At 39.3% G+C, this 17,001-nt stretch overlaps 1 pseudogene; it reads right to left on the reverse strand.

The window, feature by feature from the left end:
- The window catches only part of LOC105047014 (uncharacterized), a 39,122-nt pseudogene extending 23,110 nt beyond the window's left edge, over window positions 1-16,012 (reverse strand).
- Window positions 16,013-17,001: the final 989 nt, after the last annotated feature.

The following is a 17,001-nucleotide window of genomic DNA, read 5'->3' on the forward strand; positions in this document are numbered from 1 at the left end:
GTGTAGGTGCTGTATGCTATATGCGTTGGTTGTCCTCGTAACCAAGTGGTGTGAAAATACTGATATGGCATCCAGGTGAGATGTAGGAGTACATCTGCATTGAACGTGACCAATGTAATGTAGGAACCAGATATAGAGTTTCAGGGTTAGATCTTGAAACTTTTTCAAGATCATACAGCGGAAGACTAAAATAAATCAAAATTTATTTTCTAAAATCAGAGAATCTCTAGATCTAAGATCCTATTACATGATTATTACATAGCATTAAATTAAAAATTAAAATATATAAATATAGCATGAACTACATGTTGATCATATCAACATATTTCTATACCACATCTAATGTATGTATTAAACAATAGATCAGATCTATTACCTTGTAAGTTAGATGCTCTAACCTCGCTGATCGGGCTTAAGGATGATGTTGCAAGCCGCACATGCATCCGGCCTCTAGGAGTCATCCACACGAGCCCATGAATCTCGATCAGAAGTCCTGCTTCAGAAAATCAGCACAGTATGCTAGTACTGCGCTGATCCTTCTTTGATGGTTGATCAGGTACCTCCTTCTTCTTGATTTGGACTCTTTCAAAGATAGAAAGTAAAAGGAGAAGTTTCAGATCTGAGACGCTCTTAGGAAACTCAAGATGGAGGGAGGAAAGATATGAAAACAAAAAACCCTAGAAGAAGACCCTCTTCTTCTTCATATTTTTCTCTCTAGATATCCTAACTTGCATCTTTTATATCTCCACGACCAAAAGGTTTTTCTCTTGATTTTTAGATAGCTCAAAGGTCTCTCAAATATCTATCTTCTCTTAAAATTTCACAAAGAAACTAGTTTTATACAGAGAGATATGATAGAGTCTTTGTCTAGATCAAATACCTAGTCAAGGCTTATCCAAACATGGCAAGTTAAGGGGCGCCCAACTCTTGAGCACCTCCTCCATATTTTTGTGCATGGATCATCAGAAAAGGGTGTACAATGTGTACCATAAAAGTCATAAAAATTTTAAAAAAAATTTAGATAAATTCGGTGCAAAATTGAAAGAGTTTTGGATTTCTAAAACTCTATCTCATAGAATTCGAAATCCAAACTTATTCCTTTTTGATTTGATCCAAACCACCTTCCATGTAAGAAAGAAGAGAGGAAACCTTTTGTGAACGTAGGAGAGACCTGGGAGAGGGCTTTTGTCACACAAAATAAGTGGAGATTGGCGTTGAATAAGAGAGAGGGCGTGGGGAAGGCTTATGTGGTGCAAGGTGGAATCCTAGTCTTACTAGGATTCTATCTTATGACTTGTTTTAATTTGGTTTTTCAAACCAAATCAAACCAAAATTAGATCAACCTAATTAAAATAAGTCTTAACCCAATTAAAAATCTAATTTAATCAGATTAAATTAGATTTAAATCTGATTTAATTTTCTAATCAAATTAAAAATTAGATTGACCCAAGTCCTAGTTGAACTAGGACTAGTTTTTCCTTGCACTTGGCTTATCCAATAAACCAATTAACTTGATCCAATCAAGCCCAAAATAAATCTAATTAAATCATATTTAATTAGACTTAATCTCAGTCATTGGCTTAATCAAATTAAGCCAATTAGCAATCAATTGCTAATCGATCCTCCTGCAATACTTGCACTGGGTTAAATGTCAATCGTATTGATCATTTAACCTAGAAGATTCTTAATCGTTGATCAACCATCCGATCGGATCATGAACTCTAATGTGTGTGACCTCATAGGTCCGAACCTAAGTCGGTAGTACAGAAATAAATTTTGTACCAATCGAAGTGACCATCTAGCAATGGTACCCGACGACCGGATAGGTCGAATGTGTAGAACAACATCCTTAGAACCCATGCGGATATAGTTTTCATATAATTCATCTCCTTGACCAAAATGATCATAGGACACCCCAGAGTTCAACTGTCAACTCTGATCAGGTTGTCCACATTGTATTTCAAAATATCAAATCCATCTGATGGATTACCCTGGCCAAGGTTTTGCTAAATTGAAATACAGCGACTCATTCTTCTCCAACTCTTGGAGTGATCAATCCCATCTCGATCACACTCTGACTTGCAAGTACTTGACTGTGCCCAGAAGCCTTCCGTCTCTGAATTAGAAATTCAGTTAGTCCAGTACCAAAGCACAGTGAGTTGCTTGCAAGTCACTGAGGCGATCTCAAGTCTAAAGGACACTTATACCTATATCCCATCAGAGACATTTCGACAGCAGAATGCTCTGGAGTTGGTCACGTTCAATGATGATGTACCCTTACATCTCACCTGTATGCCATACCAGTGTCTCCATACTCCTTGGTTAAGAGACAACCAACCCATATGGCCTACAGCGACCTATGCTCGATAGAAGCTGTCTTCTTATTAACAGCCTATCATTTGATCGTGAACAGTTTTAAGGACTAATCGATAAATCCTCTCTTTATCGAACTTAAATAGTCCTAAGGACTTCATCATAACAACAGAGTTCATTAGAAGATGAAAGCTTATGATGAAGATGCCAAATATATTTTATTTATTAACAAATCAATTACAATACTTGGTTGCTCAACCGTCAACAGCTTGACGATTGACTTTTTGGGACACATTTTCCAACAACTCCACTTGTCCTAAAGCCACTCGGCACAGTATCTAATACCCATCTTCGATTGTGGTTGTCAAACTCCTTTATCGCTAGGGCTTTAGTGAAGGGGTCGGCCAGGTTCTCCTTTCCGTCGATCTTCTGAAGGTCGACGTCACCTCGATCCACGATCTCTCAGACCAGGTGCAAGTGGCACAAATGTGCTTTGTCCGCTGATGTGCTTTGGATTCCTTCGCCTGAGCTATGGCACCAGTACTGTCACAGTAGAGCAGGACTGGACCATCGAGGGAGGGTGCTACTCCGAGCTCGTTGATGAATTTTCTCAGCCACACAGCTTCCTTCACGGCATTCGATGCTGCGATGTACTCTGCTTCACAAACAGAGTCCGTCACAGTATGCTGCTTGGAACTCTTCCACAGATGACTCCATCATTCAGAGTAAAGATATAATCCAACACGCTCTGCTGTCATCATGGTCAGATTGAAAGCTAGAGTCTGTGAACCCCACAAGTTTCAGATCTGACTCGCCATAAACCAACCATTGGTCCTTAGTATTTCTCAAATACTTAAGGATGGCTTTAACCATTTTTCAGTGATTTTCTCCAGGATCAGATTGGTATCTACTCACTACTCCTAGTGAGTATGCCACATCTGGTCTTGTACATGTCATGGCGTACATGATAGATCCCACGGCTGAAGCATATGGGACTCTACTCATACGCTCTCTCTTTTCAGGAGTTGTCGGACAATCCTTCTTAAAGAGAGAAATTCCATGGCCTATCGGTAGATAGCCCTTCTTGAATTCTCATGCTGAACCTCTTCAGTACAGTGTCTATGTACATGGACTGGGATAACCCAAGCATCCTTTTAGATCTATCCCTATAGATCTTCATCCCTTGGATGTAGGATGCTTCACCCAAGTCCTTCATGGAGAACTGTGATGATAACCAAACTTTTATTCCCTGTAGTGCGGGGATGACATTCCCGATTAAGAGAATGTCATCCACGTACAAGACAAGGAATACCACAACTGGACCATTTACCCATTTATAGATGCAGGGCTCTTCTTCATTCTTAATGAAGCCATACGTTTTGATCACCTTATCAAAATGCATGTTCCAACTCTGAGAAGCCTGCTTCAATCCATAAATGGATCTCTGAAGCTTGCACACCTTGGACTCATCTGTGGATGTAAACCCCTCAGGTTGTATCATATACACCTCTTCAGTCAGCTCTCCATTCAAGAAAGCTGTCTTTACATCCATCTGTCAGATCTCATAATCCAGATGGGCAGCTATTGCAAGCATTATCCGAATGGATTTGAGTATTGTCACAGAAAAAATGTCTCGTCATAGTCAATACCATAACGTTGACGATACCCCTTGGCGACCAGACGGGCTTTATAGGTCTCCACCTTTTCGTCTACGCCCCTCTTCCTTTTGAAGACCAATTTACACCCAATGGATTTAACTCCTTCAGGTGGGTCAACCAATGTCCATACATTGTTGACCTTCATGGACTCCATTTCGATTTCATGGCTTCAAGCCATTTCTCGAAATCAGATCTCTGCATTGCATCCATATAGGTGATCGGATCTCATTATTCTCATCAAGTTCGATGGGATCACCGTCCCGGACCAAGAAACGTAGTATCGGTCCGGCTGACGCGGTACTCTACCGATCGCCTTAATGGTGCAGGTATATTGGGCTCTGGATCTGATCTAATCATATCCGACTCAGGTTCAGCTATTGGTGTCGGTCCTTCTACCTGTTGAACTTCATCAAGTTCAACCTTAGAGGCAACGGTTCCTTCACCAAGGAACTCCTTTTCTAAAAAGATTGCTTAAGGCTGACGAACACCTTTTGTTCATCAGCATGGTAGAAAAAATATTTTTTGTCTCTTTGGGGTACCCTATGAATGAGCATTTGTCAGACCTAGGTCCAAGTTTTCTGTGACTAATCATTTGACATAGGCCGGGCACCCCAGACCCTAAGGTGTGAAAGTGCTGGCTTACGTCCCGTCCATATCTCATATGGAGTCTTAATTACAGACTTATTGGAATCTATTTAATAGATAACAGGCCGATTCGAGTGCATATCCCCAGAAGGATATGGCAAGCTAGCAAAACCCATCATGGATCGGACCATGTCTAACAGAGTCCGATTCCTCCTTTCAGACCACCATTATGCTGTGGTGTTCCTGGAGGAGTCCATTAGAGAGAATCCATTCTCTCCTAGATATATGAGAAATTCACTAGAAAGTATTCTCCTCCTCGATCAGATCGAAGAGTTTTATACTCTTCCAGTTTATTTTTCTACTTCACTTCGGAATCGTTTGAACATTTTAAATGAATCCGACTTATGTTTCATCAGATAGACATATCCATATCGGGATAGGTCATCCGTGAAAGTTATGAAGTAGAAACATCCACCTCTAGCACTGGTGCTCATGGGCCCGCATACATCAGTATGTACTAGGCCCAAGAGCTCAGTAGCTCTCTCACCTTTTTCAGTAAAAGGTGACTTGGTCATTTTACCAAGAAGACAGGACTCACAGGTTGGAAGTGATTCACAATCACTGACTTCGAGGATTTCCTCTTGAGTCAACCTGTTTATTCTGTTCTTGTTTATATGACCTAGCCTACAGTGCCATAAGTAGATATCTGACATACTAACTAATCTAGGGTGCTTGCCAGTAGAATAGACTCTTATCAGGCTTGATCTTTTTGGTCTGGCTCTGCACTGATGTCCCAGCCTGAATTGTACCTTCTTCACTTTCTTCTTCTTGTTCTTCTTCCCTTTCTTAAAAGGTCGAGAACCAGAAGATGAACCTCCCACTAAGTTCACCGACTCTTTGTAAAGTTGGTGATCCTTCTCAAAGTTCTGAAGCAACCCCAGTAACCTGTGGTAGTTCTCTTCAGGCTTTGTCATTTTATAATGAGTGAGGAATGGAGATAAGACTTGGGCAGCGAGTTCAGTATTGCATCTTTCCCAAGCTGCTCATGCAAGGAAAGCCGAGCTTGCTCAATCATTCCATCAGCTCGATCATGTACAATACATGATCAGTGACAGAGGCACCATCCTGTATTTTGGCGTTGAAGATGGCACAACTAGTCTTGTGCCTCTCTACGTCATCGGATGTGCCAAAGGCATCCTCCAACACTTAAGCATGTCCTTTGGCTGAGCCGTCTTGAATCTGTGACTGAACTCGTCGCTCATGGCAGCCAGCATGATACAGCACACCGTGGTCTGATCACTGAGCCACTTTTGGTAAGTATCTCTGACTGTTCCACGTGCATTGATAGCTGGCTCCTCAGGTGAAGGATCCATTATCACATATAGGATCCGTTCATACTCCAGGACTATCTTCAACTTTCGGTACCAGCTACCGAAGTTGGATCCCACCAACTTATCATTGTCCAACAATGATCGGAGCGATAGGGAAGTGGCCATATTTGCACAAAGGAGAACCATAACCTAATTAGTAATTGATTCATTAAACCTAAAGATTTAAACTTTAATCAAAAGGTTTCTCCCACTATTTTATTCGAATTGATAGCCTCTACCTCCAATTCGAGGAATTACCCTAATTCCTTAGTGGGTACTAGAATCCACTTAGACTGCACACAAGCCCAACTTTGGTTGGCCAACCCATGTACATCTAAGGGTAGGTTCATAACCAATTGTTTCTCTAAATAATTTTTAGTAATTTTAATTTTGCCCCAAAACCTAATCAGTAGGCTTTGGCCTCTACTGTAAAGATCCGGTTAGGTCCATCCATTAACATGATCATACTTGGTGTATCTAACCAATGAATGATTAAGCCCAACTTTGGTTGGCTCACCTAACCACCATTAGAGAGATACTTTCAAGTCGTCATATGATGAGTGATAATTCCATTAGTCAACAAGCACCAGGCCTTTGGGTCTGCAATGATTATTGAGTTAATGGACTCATTATCAAACACCTTAATGGGAGGCTATGACTCAGTTATCTCCATAACTTTATCATTTTAAGGACCTAATAATTTTAAAGATTTAAATAATTTAGAGGATGAGGTCAGATGAACCAGCTTATCATGATCCTCCCACTGGCTTCACCAAGTCAGCTTAAGGGAGACCATTAAAAGGGCTGGTCTAGGAGCACCTAAATCAGTCACACTGATTTACCTAGCTGACATGGGTCAGCTCGAATAGTCAAGTGATCCGATCAAAACATAATTTCACCAAGAGGCTAGGTAAGTTCGATCAGTGGGAGGGTCTGCCAAAGCTTGCCTTAGACACCATCAGAAATGGCCAGGTAAGCGGGCTCCCAATTAAAAACCACCGGTCTGGTTTACCTTAGACACCAACTGGTTTAATTAGTTTCGATTAGATCAACCTAACAGTTCGTGCTAGACCACTTAGCCAAGAATCAAGTCCATTTGGTTCTCGTTAAAGATATGGACTTGACAAACTACAACTATTGTAATTGATCTAGAGAATCCTTGACCTAATCTAAGACAACAATTTGATTAGATTTAGTCAATTCTCTAATTAAGTCCATCTTCAATCTAACCATAGGTCTAACCCAATTAATGGATCTAATTCCCACTAACCCATTAACCCAATGTGTTATGGTTTGTGTCTTAGGTTCTTCAATTCATAATCTTAGAACCTAATCAAACAACTTCTTAATTCTTAATTAAGTTTTGGGCTAAGGGTTGGGTTCAGCTTTTCAAAAAAATAATTTTCATATTTGTAAAATAATTTTATAATATGATTCTACCAACCATATTGCATGTTTGATTCATAATCAAGATACAACTGAAATAAACATGAAACTACTTTAGATCTAATCTAAACAGGTTCATGTAATTGAAACAGTTTCAACTTTAAATAATTTCTTTGCACAAAAATTATTAACAAAGAGATTTTATTTTAGATTTAAATATCTTTTAAATTTAATAAATTATAAATTTAATCTAGATCATATCTAACAAATTTATGATTAAAGATAGATCTACACAAACTAGGACAACCTTTGTACTGTAAGGGGTAAACCTTACAGCAGGACAACCTTGCAGTTTGTGATTGATCTAAAATTTTAATTTTAGATTTAATAATCAGATTATAAATTAGATCTAATCTAAAAAATAATCTAAGCATGTATAAATAATCATGTAATAAAGAACCTAGGCTCTGATACCAATTGTAGGAACCAGATCTAGGGTTTCAGGGTTAGATCTTGAAACTTTTTCAAGATCATACAGCGGAAGACTAAAATAAATTAAAATTTATTTTTAAAATCAGAGAATCCCTAGATCTAAGATCCTATTACATGATTATTACATAGCATTAAATCAGAAATTAAAATATATAAATATAGCATGAACTACATGTTGATCATATCAACATGTTTCTATACCACATCTAATGTATGTATTAAACAATAGATCAGATCTATTACCTTGCAAGTTAGACGCTCTAACCTCACTGATCCGGGCTTAAGAATGATGTTGCAAGCCGCACACGCATCCGGCCTCTAGGAGTCATCCACACGAGCCCACGAATCTCGATAGAAGTCCTGCTTCAGGAAATCAGCACAGTATGCTAGTACTGCGCTGATCCTTCTTTGATGGTTGATAGGTGCCTCCTTCTTCTTGATTTGGACTCTTCAAAGATGGAAAGTAAAAGGAGGAGTTTCAGATTTGAGACGCTCTTAGAAAACTCAAGATGGAGGGAGGAAAGATATGAAAACAAAAAATCCTAGAAGAAGACCCTCTTCTTCTTCACGTTTTTCTCTCTAGACACCCTAACTTGTGTCTTTTATATCTCCACGACCCAAAGGTTTTCTCTCTGATTTTTGGATGGCTCAAAGGTCTCTCAAATCTCTATCTTATTTTAAAATTTTATGAAGAAAATATTTTATACAGAGAGATATGATAGAGTCCTTGTCTAGGTCAAATACCTAGTCAAGGCTTATCCAAACATGACAAGTTAAGGGGCGCCCAACTCTTGAGCACCTCCTCCATATTTTCATGCATGGATCACCAGAAAAGGGTGCACAATATGTATCCTAAAAGTTACAAAAATTTTAAAAAAAATTTAGATAAATTCGGTGCAAAATTGAAAGAGTTTTGGATTTTTAAAACTCTATCTCATAGAATTCGAAATCCAAACTTATTCCTTTTTGATTTGATCCAAACCACCTTCCATGTAAGAAAGAAGAGAGAAAACCTTTTGTGAACGTGGGAGAGACCTGGGAGAGGGCTTTTGTCACACAAAATAAGTGGAGATTGGCATTGAATAAGAGAGAGGGCGTGGGGAAGGCTTATGTGGCGCAAGGTGGAATCCTAGTCTTACTAGGATTCTATCTTATGACTTGTTTTAATTTGGTTTCCCAAACCAAATCAAACCAAAATTAGATCAACCTAATTAAAATAGGTCTTAACCCAATTAAGAACCTAATTTAATCAGATTAAATTAGATTTAAATCTGATTTAATTTTCTAATCAAATTAGAAATTAGATTGACCCAAGTCCTAGTTGAACTAGGACTAGTTTTTCCTTGCACTTGGCTTATCCAATAAACCAATTGGACTTGATCCAATCAAGTCCAAAATAAATCTAATTAAATCATATTTAATTAGAGTTAATCTCAGCCCATTGGCTTAATCAAATTAAGCTAATTAGCAATCGAATTGCTAATCGATCCTCCTGCAATACTTGCACTGGGTTAAATGTCAATCGTATTGATCATTTAACCCTAGAATGATTTTAATCGTTGATCAACCATCCGATCGGATCATGAACTCTAATGTGTGTGACCTCATAGGTCCGAACCTAAGCCGATAGCACAGGAATAAATTTTTGTACCAATCGAAGTGACCATCTAAAATGGTACCCGACGATCGGATAGGTCGAATGTGTAGAACAACATCCTTAGAACCCATGCGGATATAGTTTTATATAATTCATCCCCTTGACCAAAATAATCATAGGAACCCCAGAGTTCAACTGTCAACTCTGATCAGGTTGTCCACATTGTATTTCAAAATATCAAATCCATCTGATGGATTACCCTGGCCAAGATTTTGCTAAATTAAATACAGCGACTCATTCTTCTCCAACTCTTGGAGTGGTCAATCCTATCTCGATCATACTCTGACTACACAAGTACTTGACTATGCCCAGAAGCCTTCTGTCCCTGAATTAGAAATTCAGTTAGTTCAGTACCAAAGCATAGTGAGTTGCTTGCAAGTCACTGAGACGATCTCATGTCTAAGGGACACTTATACCTATATCCCATCAGAGACATTCTCGACAGCAGAATGCTCTGGAGTTGGTCACGTTCAATGATGATGTATCCTTACATCTCACCTGTATGCCATACCAGTGTCTCCACACTCCTTGGTTAAGAGGACAACCAACCCATATGGCCTACAGCGACCTATGCTCGATAGAAGCTGTCGTCCTTATTAACAGCCTATCATTTGGTCGTGAACAGTTTTAAGGACTAATCGATAAATCCTCTCTTTATCGAACTTAAATAGTCCTAAGGACTTCATCATAACAACTGAGTTTATTAGAAGATGAAAGCTTATGATGAAGATGCCAAATATATTTTATTTATTAATAAATCAATTACAATACTTGGTTGCTCAACCGTCAACAGTTTGACGATTGGCTTTTTGAGACACATTTCCAAACATGTAACACTCTACTATCAAGAGTAGTTAGCTAAGGCCAATGGGTATAAGTGTCCCTCCGACCTGAGATCACCACGGTGACTTGCAAGCAACTCACTGTGCTTTGATGCCGGACTGCCTATATTTTTAATATAGGTTCGAAAGATTTTTGGATACAGTCAAGTACTTGTAAAGTCAGTATGTGAGTCAAGATGGGATTGACCACTCCTGATTAACTTCAGAAAGAGAATGTCTCGCTGTGTTTCAATTTAGCAAAACCTAGGCCTGGATAATCCTCATGAGGAGTCACGAGATTTGTAAAATTTTGAGACATAATACAGATAACTTATATGAGTATTGATAGCATACTCGAAGTCATCTTGAGCATTATTGGTCAAAAAGATAAATTATTCGATAACCATGGGTCAGGGTTCTTAGAATGTTGCTTTGCATACATTCGACCTATCTGGATGTCGGGAATCATTGCTAGATGGTTACTTCGACTGGTATAGAAATTAATTTTTGTACTATCGACTTAGGTTCGAATCCATAGGATCACACATATAAGAAGTTGTAACCTAATCAGATGGTTAATCGATGATTAAGAATCGTTCTAAGGTTAAACGATCAATGTGATTGATGTTTGACCTAATGCAAATGTTGTAAGAGAATCGATTAGCAATTGGATTGCTAATTGGCTCAATCTGATTGAGCAATTGGGCTGAGATCAAGTCTAATTGAATTTGATTCAATTAGAATTAGTTTGAATTTAATTAGATTAAGTCTAATTGATTTATTGGATAAGCCAGTTTCAAAGAAAAACAAGTCCCTGTTCGACTAGGACTTGTATGCACCTAATTCCTAATTAAGATAGAATTTAAATCAGAATTAAATATGATTTAATCTGATTTAATTAGACTCCTAGTTGGACTAGGATTACTATTAATTAGATTGTAATTAATTTGGATTGGGTTCAAAATGTTTGACCTAATCTACATAAGAATCCTAGTTAGACTAGGATTCCATATCATCTCTTGCGCCACCTAAGAAATCTGAAACCCACGCCCACTAATTAATTTTTAGATATTTTTCTATGATATCCACATCCAAGGAATATTATCTCACACCACTTATTCTAGAGATTTGAATCAGATTTGATTTTGTTTAATGTGGAAAGTGATTTGGTTAATTATGGAAAGTGGTTTAGGCTTATTCTTTTTTTGAAAGAGTCCCTCTTCACAAAGACTCTTCTCTCCTCTCTTGCACCAACTTTTCCCAAGCCTATCCTATCATTTTGTCACCCCTTTTGTGGTTATTTTCATGCTCTCCATGAAATTTTTGAGGGAGGGGGCGTCCAAGAGTTGGACGCCCCATAAGTTCCTTGTTTAACTAGGACTCTTGACCTTATCTACCTCTTATATTGGTGCCACCCCATATGAGAAGATATAGGAGTCTAAAATTAGTAATTTTTTGAGAGAAAAAGCAAAGGAGAAAGAGGATGGCATGGGTGGTTTGAGGTGCCAAGATCCTTGGAGGAGAGTCTTCTATCAAGAAATCAAAAGTTGATGTCTTGTAGAGAAAAAAGGTAAGAGAAAATATTGTCTTCTCTCATTAATTTTTTTTATATTATTTTTTCTTTATTTTTGTATTTTTATGTGATAAAAATCTGAGAGACAAAGAGGGATGGTATGGTGGATCCATACTCCAATGAGTTAGGGCATGGTGATCTAATTTTGGACATGTTCTGATCATGTTCTGATGAGAGAAGAAGAAGAAAAGAAGGTCTTTTCTTAAGGTTTCCTTTAGAACCCTTCTTCTCCATAAATTATGAGATTTTTCTATGAAAAAAATTAGATATCATAAGATCTGAAAGTTAGAAAATATCTAGAGAAGGTCTTCTCATGTCCTAGCATAGAGATGTTCTCAGGATATCAATCGTTGATGTACTGAAAGAGAAGATCTGTCTTCTCTTAGGACCTTCTTTATATTACATATTATTTTTGATTTTAGGAAGGTCAAAGAGTTTGACTTCTCCCTTATTTCTTCTCATATTCTTCATCTCTTGAAATGTCTAAGAGATCTGAAGAATATTTTTAGATTAACCATCTGGAGGAATCCGTAAGAAGCTAGCACTTTGAGCGGATCTTTGTTCGACGAACCTCCGATTTTATTGCAGCCTCATGTGGATCATCTGTAGAGGCCAGACGCGTGTGTGGCTCCAAAGGCAATAAAAAAAATCAACCACAGAGTTTTCGACTCGCATGAAGGTAAGAGATCTAATCTCTTCTCTTATCTAGATGTGATCTAGGTTTTAGATCTAAAACTATTTTAGATCTAGGATATTGATTTGATCAATATCAAAATTTTTATTTTTTGATTTTTAAATATCATATGACATGTTATAGGTCCTTATTGTAGGGTTTAGTAATTTGATTACATGCTTTTGTAGATTAAATTGTTTAATTTACATGTTCTACTGTATTATATTTCAAAAATATTTTAAAATTCATGCATAAAATCCTGTACCTTTTTCCAACATTCTTTAGTATCGTATCCGTGGTCACGATGGTAGAGACAGTACTTCGCGGTGCTCATACTTCATTTTCATCCTTGGAGGCTGAGGCAGTTCGACTCGAATCTCCATCAGTATCTCCTCCTAGAGATGTTTAGAGGCGTATAGTTGGTGTACCTCCTCGATAGTGAGGGTTGCCAATCCCTCCTCTGAGGACTTCAAGATCAGTAATTTCGAGGAAGGTCCCTATTTTTCTGCCTTTGGAATGGGGATCAGGAGCGCTGACAGATTCTCCCCCCACCTTGGGGAGTGCTCCTTATTATGCCCTACCACAATAGAATTGGCAGGGATTTCTTTGATAAAAACCTCTTCCATTCAGGCATACTTTTCTGCACGGACAAATTTATCAGGATAATCCTGAGGAAAGATCTTCATCAATGACTTTTTAAAGTCATTCTTCAAAAGTCTACTTATCATAGCAGACATCGCGACCGACTGATCTAGGTCACGAACCTCCAGGGTTGCTATATTAAAATGGCTGACAAAGATGCAAATTGATTTCCCTTCTTCTACTTGATAATGTGGAGGTAGTCGGATCGCTTTTGTTGTTGCTAGTTACTGACAAAGTGACCGATGAAAGATTGACATAGCTCTTCAAAAGAGTGAATTGAGGCTGGCTTCAAACTTGAATACCATTATCGAGTTGCCCCTTTGAGGGTAGTAGGGAATGCTTGACAGAGGATGCCATCTGTTGCTCCTTGAAGGAGCATCACTGCCTTGAAAGTTTTCAGATGACAAATGAGGTCGGTGGTCCATCGTAGGTCTCAAACTAGGATACCTTAAAGTGTCGAAGAAGTAGCTCCTGCATTATCCTCAGAGTGAAGGATGGCTCGCTGCTGAACCCATTATAGGGTTGCACCAAGGAAGCATTATTAAGAGCATCAATCCACTTATCGAGTACCTGGAACCATCTCTCGATGGCAAGATCTCAGATGGTGCAGACCTCAGAGTGTTGGGAAGAGTGGCAATTAGGGGTTGATAATGCCCCGATAGCAGGCTGGGAGATCGCCGCCTTGTCGGTTGCTAGGCCCTAAGGCGGCTCTGGTGGATCTACCTTCTCTCTAGACTCTGTGGAGGTGCCCGTAGCTGCTTAAGTTGTGGTGGTGACTGAGAAGACAGATTCAATTGGGGTGCCGTCAGAGGAGATGCTAGCAGCACCGTCGAGGAAAGTACTGGTAGCACCACTGAAGGAGGTGCAAGAGCAGTCTGATCAGACTGCAACGCCATCGATGGAGGTGCAGGAACAGTTTGGACCGTCTGAACGGCGGCTGTCAAGGCTTGAATCTGTTGGAAGAGCAGGTTAAACTGGTCCACCGTGACCAGCGCTGGCTGAGTTGACGGAGGAGTCTCCATCATCGACGATTGTACCTGGTTGTTAGCTTGGCTTCCCATCTGTTGGGAGATGGTGATGTTGGTGAGATGAGACGAGACTCGCTTTGGTAGTATGATACGAATATTGTGTCCTTCCTCTATCTATTGCTACTGGTTCTGATTGTTATCGAAAGGTAAGTGACTGAGTCTTGAGCAGGTGTGTTGGAGTGACCTGCAAAATAAAGTCTGGGTCAGAGATTTTGCTCTGGCGAGGACTCTCCGATGCTTAAATTAGGAATCAGTGAATAGTAAAAGCAACAAGTGATTTATTGAGATGGATTGCTTATCTGGGTCCTCAGGGCTTTGGTTATTTATAGAGTATAGTCGAACAATCATGGGAACATACAGTTTTGAGATTGTCGGGTTGTTGGACGTACTGTTGTGGATGAGATATTTTAGTCCTTATCTGCTCCTATGAAATTATGTGGAGTCAATTACATCGGAGCTTATCCACTTAGGGTGGATAGCTGCTGTACATACCAGGAAATTGACTGACTTAGGTAATGGAGAAAGCTTACGTGTCAGATGACCCGCGCGTCAGATTGGATGCAAATAGCTCGGCTCTGTGTATCTTAGTTTGGTATTCGGATCAACATAGCCCACTGGTCTGAAGTATCACATTGATCCAAGATATCCACGGCTATCACCGAAACAATTACTATGCCAAATATTTATCAACAGTTAAAGGTTCTAGGAGGTAACAGAGCATAAAAAGGAGGAAAAAAACAAGGGAATGTCACAAAAACAACACCTACAACCTACTCATCCATCCTTAAAAAGGGAGTCCAACTGAATCTTGGGATTTTATGCAGCTTCCCTTGTCAGGTAGGCCATCAAAGGTGATATTCCACAATTATAATGGATATTTCAACCAAAGAGGGTGGTAATTGCTGCAATCTAAGCTAAAGAAAGGTTTTTATCGACTGTCACTGGCAAGAAGAAAACAGAGAAAATGAGACGTACCTTATCCTTGAGAGGCACCCGTCCATATGGGACAGACCTCTCAAAGTACTGGAGGTAGAGATAGCCCGACCCGTCTCCTAAATGCCACAAGTGGTCCCGATCGAAATCGCAGTCCTCAGACGAGCTACCACTGGTTCTCCATAGCTTGTTGCATTCACCATCGTCACAGCAAGAATCAATGAACCTCATCTCCGGAACTCATATTACTCTTTCTTCCTTTCGGTTCCTGCATTATGGAATCCTCAAACTTCAGAGTTCACAAATGGAAAACCAAAGCCTGGCCACAACCCACGATTGTATCATACATGAACCCATCGCCTTTCCGAGCATCATCCCATTCGAGAGGAAAAGAGATGAAGATGTACATGAGGAATCATGGGAAGGGAGAAGATCAGAAGGACGAAAGATATACTTGATGTTAGACAGGGATGAAGCGCTAGTATAGATTTGGATGGCGGAGAGGTAAGGGACGTAGTACTGGACGAGCGTCTCGCTGCCGTCGAGGGCGATGTGTGTGCCAGCACCGTAGGTGCTCCACTCGTCGTAGCAATCCCAGAGATCTTAAAGTACGAAGTACTCGACGGCGTCGTAGTCCCACAGGTGCCACAGCCGGTTCAAGTCTTCGAGACTTGACTGCAGCACGAGTGGAATGCGGGCATGCGTTCACGCCACTCGAATCGTTTGAAATCGATAACGAGGCTTGAGCAACGCAAAGAATCCGCGCAATTAATGAGAAGGGAACTCACCTTTGGGTGGGAGCAAGGCGGAACGACCGGCGTGGTACGATCAAGAAGGCAATGTTGGAGGTTGGAACGGGCGGACCCTCCGAGGAAAGTCATCGTCCATCTTCCTCACCTCTCTAACCGGACGGACGGACGGTGGCGGAGGCGTGGCGGAACTTGACATGAAAGAGTAGAAGGATGAAATAATAATTTATTAATAATTTTTTAAATAAAATATTTTATAATAAATAATAAAATAAAAAATATATATAATTAAAATATTATAAAACTATTAATAAATATTTAATTTTATATATAAATAAGAATAAGTAAAAAATATTATTTTATATTCTCTGTAAAATAATTTTGATTGCATAAAAATCACAATAATTTTTTTCATATTAAAGATTAAAAAATAAATAATTAATTAAAAAATAAATAAATAATTATTTTTTTAAAAAATATTATTTTTAATAAAAATTAATATATAAATTAATTATATAGTTTTTTTAAATTAATTGTTAAAATATTAAAAAATATTATATATATATAAATATATAAATAATAAATATTTTAAAATTTTTTTGAGGGGGTATTAGACATTCTGATCTCCCTTGCACTCCGCCCTCGCGCGGAGGGGAGAGGGGAGACGAGGGGAACAAGGGAGGAGTCGAGAAGAAATTGGCCTACGAGAATTTTTTTTTTTTGTTGATCTTTTTTGACGGCTCTTGCTTTTGACAAACGAGGGGAACAAAAATCCCACCCAAGAATTGCTTTCCATTGCTGGTTACATCATTGCAACGCCCAAACTGTCGACCTCTTAGATAACTCTTGCTTTGACAAATGGAACCCCACTTTGATGCCAAGCCAACTATAGAGCCTAGCTAGAACGACGTGGAGGGAGAGGGAGGGGCTCAGCTTGCCATGGTGGCAAGGACATTCCTACCGATAACACGTACGTTGTTACAAGAAGATGTCCCTGGAAAGAAGCAGAGGGACCTGGCGAAACGAACCCTATCCGCAAAAATGCGGGAAAATGGTTTTCCCTTTCCATCCTTACCAATTTATCGTTGTGATTGGACAGGTACAAGCAAGCATAGTTTGCT

Source organism: Elaeis guineensis, chromosome 6, assembly GCF_000442705.2.
Source record: "Elaeis guineensis isolate ETL-2024a chromosome 6, EG11, whole genome shotgun sequence".
Classification (NCBI taxonomy): Eukaryota; Viridiplantae; Streptophyta; class Magnoliopsida; order Arecales; family Arecaceae; genus Elaeis; species Elaeis guineensis.